The 5,724-nt window shown below is 39.2% G+C and overlaps 1 pseudogene; it reads right to left on the reverse strand.

Moving 5' to 3' along the window:
* Positions 1–794: 794 nt before the first annotated feature.
* Positions 795–1,215, reverse strand: LOC103088544 (28S ribosomal protein S12, mitochondrial pseudogene; annotated as a pseudogene).
* Positions 1,216–5,724: the final 4,509 nt, after the last annotated feature.

Genomic DNA, 5,724 nt, shown 5'->3' on the forward strand with positions numbered 1-5,724 from the left:
GGAAGAATTCATTGCTGGTAAACTTTTTGCTCTGAGAAATATTAAAGTCTTTTAAGCAGAAGGAAAATGACACCAGATGAAAGTATGGATCCATGCAAAGGAATGAGAAGCAACAGAAATAGTAATTACATAAGTGGAAAGACTTTCTATATTATTATTTAAATGTGTTTAAAAGATAACAGACTGTTTAAAGAAAAAATAATAGCAGTATATGGTCTGTAACATATGTAGAAGTGAAATATATGATAACAGTGTCACAAAGGCCAGGAAGGGAGATATGGAAGTATACTACTGTGAAGTTCTTTTTTTTTTTTTTTTTTTTTTTATCTAGTTTAATCTTCACCAAATCCAATAAAGGGGATACTGCGAGTGGAGCTCTTTTTTTCTGCAGGAGGAAACTGAGGTCAGAAGAGATGTCAGTGGCCAAGACCACACAGAGGGCGAATACCACGCAAGGGGGTTCTGGTCACAACCTGGGTGGGATGGGGGCGGGGCAGTGTCTGTGTGTATATTGTAACCCCTTCCCAGTAGATGGCAGTACAGCAGAAGAGGTCCCTGGCATCAGCATGGAAATCAAGGGTGTTGGGGGAGGGGCGCCTTTTTTCTGATTCACACCCAGGGCCACTATGGGTTAAGGGTGGTCCTGATGGAAGAGGTGGCCAGGCTTTGAACCAGGGCCAGCTACTTCTAGAGCTGGAGTAGCTTCCCAAGGACACCACAGGAACCCCGTGGGGAAGGTGGTTGTTCTGCCATGAACACCCACCCGCCGTATCCGGGGGGAGGTGGGGAGGGGATCACTTCTTCTGCACGTGGCCACAGTCGTACTTGCTGCGCACATCGGTGAACTTGACGCCGGGCAGGTCCTGCCTGCAGCTGCCCTGCACGAGCACGACGTCGTGCTCCTGTAGGCTGTGGACCTCTCCGGGAATGAAGCAGACATCCTTCCGACCGACCGGTGCTGAGACGCACGTGGCTGCATTTGCGGTTGGCCGAGTTGGGCTTCTTAGGCTTGCAGATGAACGTGCTCAGGACCGCGCCCTTCAGCTGCTGCCGGCCAGCCGAGGGGCCCACTTTCGCAGGCGGATACTTCGGAGGCCCCCAGCGGTGCATCTGGTTCAGGGTGGCCATGGGACGCGTGGCCCAAGGCAGTGAGGCCAGGGCTAGGCTATGATTTAGGAGTGTGCTGAGGCCACAGAGAAGGCTGGACCAGGACATCCCGCTGCCTGCAACATCCCAACCCTAGCCGAGTCCACAGACACGTGGAATCCGGCCTCTCTCTGTTGTGAAGTTCTTATATTATGCATGCAGTGGTATATCATTTAGGCAAATTGCGATAAGTTAAACATGTATACTTTGAACCTAAAGCAACCCTACACACACACACACACACACACACACACACACGCTCACACACAGCAAAGAATAATAACTAAGCCAGTAAAAGAGAGAAAATGAAATAATAAAAAATACTTAATCCAAAAGAAGTCAGAAAAAACAATAAAGGGGAACAAAGAACGTATGGAAAAATAGAAAATGAATAATAAGATGGTAGATTTGCACTCAACTATACCTATAATCACATTAATTATTAATGATTAAAGTACTCCAATTAAAAAATTGGATTTTAAAAAAGAGCAAGACCCAAATATATGCTGCTTAGAAGAAACCTACTTTAAATATAAAAACACAAATAGGCCAAAGCTAAAGGGTGGGAAAAGATATACTATGCGAGCATTAATCACAAATATTAGTGTAGATTTTAGAGCAAAGGATATTATCAAGGATAAAGAGGTCCATTTAATAAATGATAAAGGACTCAGTTCATTCAAAGGACATAGAATTCTAAATGGTTTCATGCCTAATAACAGAGCTGCAAATTACATGAAGAAAAACTGATAAGTCTGTGAAGAAAAATAGACAAACCCACAATTATAGATGGAGTTTTCAACACACCACTCAATAATTTATAGAACAGGTAGACAGAAAATCAATAACAATATATTGATTTGACTAGCAAATCAATTAACACTTGAATAACACTATCAACCAAATTGAGACTATTCCACCCAGAAACAACAAAATACACATTTTTTTAACTGCACATTAAGCATTTACCAAAAATAAATCATATTCAGGGCAAAAAACAAGTTTTATTAAATTAGGAAGGATTCATGTTATACAAAATATGTTGTGTAGCCATGATGGAGTTAAATTAGAATCAATAATAGAAAGATATCTGAAAAAATACTTCAAAATAGCCCAGAATTCAAAGAAGAAATGTTTTATAAAACAGAAAATACTTTAAACTGAATGAAAATGTGGGATACAGCTAAAGCAATACTTAGGGGGAAATTATAGCAGCAACGGCCATATTTGAAAAGAAAAAAGGAACAAATTAATAACTTCAAATTCTACATTAAGAAAAGTAAGTTAAACTCAAATTAAGGACTTCCCTGGAGGCACAGTGGTTAAGAATCTGCCTGCCAATGCAGGGGACACTGGTTTGATCCCTGGTCCAGGAAGATCCCACATGCCACGGAGCAACTAAACCCATGCGCCACAACTACTGAGCCTGTGCTCTGGAGCCAGTGAGCCATAACTACTAAGCCCACGTGCTACAACTACTGAAGCCCACACATCTAGAGCCTGTGCTCCACAACAAGAAAAGCCACCGCAGTGAGAAGCCCGCACACTGCAACAAAGAGTAGCCCCTACTTGCCGTGACTAAAGAAAGCCCTTGCACAGCAACAAAGACCCAACACAGCCAAAAAAAAAAAAAAAACCACACACACCACCAAAAAAACCCCAAAAAACAAGCAAATAAACAAACAAAAACTTCAAATTAAGAAGAAAGGAAATGATCAAAGCCAAAATCAGTAAAATCCAGAAAGAATAATAGAGAAAATTAATGAAATCAAAACCTGGTTCTTTATGAAGATCAATAAAACTGATAAAGCTCTAGCAAATCTGATCAGTCTGACGGGTCAGAAAAAACAAAGACATAAATTACCAATATCAGAAATGAGAAAGGCAACATCACTACATATCCTACACATACTTAAAGGATATTAAAGGATACAAAAAAATAATAAAGGAATGTTATGAACAACATTATGCCAATAAATTTAACTTAGATGAAAAGGAAAAAAATAATTGAATGTCTACCAACCCTCACTCAAGGAGTTGATAACTGGAATAGCCCAATATCTATTAAAATATTGAGTTTATAGTTAGAAACCTTCCCATGAAAGGAATTCTCCCAAACATTGAAGGAAGAAATGTTACCAACCCTAAACAAAGTCTTTGAGAAAACTGAAAAGAAAAAATACTTCCCAACTTATTCTATGATTTCAGCACTACCCTAAAAACAAAATCTGAAAAGACACTTCAGGAAAGTTACATACTAATATCCCTTATGAACATAATGCAAAATTTCTATGCAACCTGAAGTCCTAACCTATGTCTTTGGTGATTATAAAGTGGTTGCTCCCAATGTTCTCACTTTTATAGTTACAACTGGTTTATATAACAATTAGCTTCAGTTCTGCTTTTATAATTTGTATAGGGACACATTTCCCAGGTTTGAAGCCATTTTTGTTAACTTTTTAATGAAGTTTAATGAACATATAGAGAAGTGACTCTTTATAGAGCCCAGCTCAATGAGCTTTCATACACTAGACATACCTGTTTAACCAGATCCAGATTAAAAACAACAGATTTAACTCAAGCAGTTGTATAGCCTTGGTAAACTCAAAATCTCCAAGATAGGGATTCAGGCTAGAGACCAAGAGAAGAGTTGCAGCTTGAGTCCAAAGGCAGTCTGCTGGCAGAATCTCCTCTTGCTTGGTAGGGGTGAGGTGGGGTAGTTTCAGTCTCTGAAATTTTAAATGACACATAAGACCAGTTGATTTAATAGATATATACAGGGCATTCCATCTAAAAATAGCAGAATACACATAATTTTGAAGTGCACATGGAACATTCTCCAGGATAGATAACATGGTAGGCCACAAAGCAAGTCTCAACAAATTTAAGAAGATAAAAATTGTATCAAGCATCTTTAAGATCACAACAGTATGAAACTAGAAATCAATTACAGGAAGAAAAATGGATAAAACACAAATATAAGGAGACTAAGAACATGCTACAAAAAAACCAATAGATCAATGAAGAAATCAAAGGAGAAATCAGAAAATACCTTGATACACATTAAAATAAAAGCACAACTTTCCAAAATGTATGGGACACAGCAAAAGCAGTTCTAAGAGATAAGTTTATAGAGATACAGGCCTAACAAAGAAAAAGAAACATTCTCAAATAAACAACTGAATCTACCATCTAGAAGAACTAGAAGAAGAAGAACAAACCAAGCCCAAAGTCAGCAAAATAATAAAGATCAGAGTGGAAACAAAATAGCAACTCCCCCCCAAAAAAAGCCCCCAAAAAACAAAAGAAAGCAAAACAAAAGACCAATGAAACAAAGAGCTGGTTTCTTGAAAAGATGAATAAAATTGATAAGGCTTTATCCAAACTCATCAAGAAAAAAAGAGGGTCCAAGTCAGTAAAATCAGAATTGAAAAAGGAGAAATAACAACGGATCTCACAGAAATACAAACAATAATAAGAGAATACTCTGAACATTTATATGCCAACAAATTGGACAACCTAGAAGAAACGGATAAATTCCTAGGAAAAAAAGTGGTCTCCCAAGACTGAATCAGGAAGAACTATGTAATCTGAACAGACTGATGACTAGTATTGAAATTGAATCAGTAATCAAAAAACTCCCAATAAACAAAGTTCCAGGACTGGATGGCCTCACAGGGGAATTCTACCAAACACATGAAGAAAGTTAATACCTATCCTTCTCAAACCATTCCAAAAAACTGAAGAGGAGGAAACACTTTCAAATTCATTCTATGAGGCCACCATTACCCTGATACCAAAACCAAAGACACTATCAAAAAAAAAAAAAAATTACAGACGAATATCCCTGATGAACATAGATGCAAAAATCCTTAACAGGGCTTCCCTGGTGGCGCAGTGGTTAAGAGCCTGCCTGCTGATGCAGGGGACACGGGTTCATGCCCCGGTCCAGGAGGATCCCACATGCCGCGGAGCGGCTGGGCCCGTGAGCCATGGCTGCTGAGCCTGCGCGTCTGGAGCCTGTGCTCCGCAGTGGGAGAGGCCACAACAGTGAGAGGCCCGTGTACTGCAAAAAAAAAAAAAAAAAAATTAGGCAGAAGACCTGAATAGGCATTTCTCCAAAGAAGATCCAGATGGCCAATAGGCACATGAAAAAATGTTCAACATCACTAATCATCAGGGAAAAGAAAGTCAAAGCCACAATAAAATATCACCTCACACCTGGCAGAATGGCTATTGTCAAAAAGACAACAAATGATAAGTGTTGGTGGGGATGTGGAGAAAGGGAACCCTTGTGCACAATTGGTGGGAATGTAAATTGGTGCAGCCACTGTGGAAAACAGTATGGAGGTTCCTCAAAAAATTAAAAATAGAACTGTCATGCAATCCAGCAATTCCACTCCTGGGTATATATCTGAAGAAAATGAAACCACCTATTTGAAAAGATATATGCACACCAGTGCTCATAGCCTCATTATTTGCAATAGCCAAGATATGGAAGCAACCTAAGTGGCCATCAACAGATGAATGGATAAAGAAGATGTGGTATATATATTATTGGACCTGGAGAGTATTACG

The sequence above is a fragment of the Lipotes vexillifer genome, unplaced genomic scaffold (genome assembly GCF_000442215.2).
Source record: "Lipotes vexillifer unplaced genomic scaffold, Lipotes_vexillifer_v1.1 scaffold46, whole genome shotgun sequence".
Classification (NCBI taxonomy): Eukaryota; Metazoa; Chordata; class Mammalia; order Artiodactyla; family Lipotidae; genus Lipotes; species Lipotes vexillifer.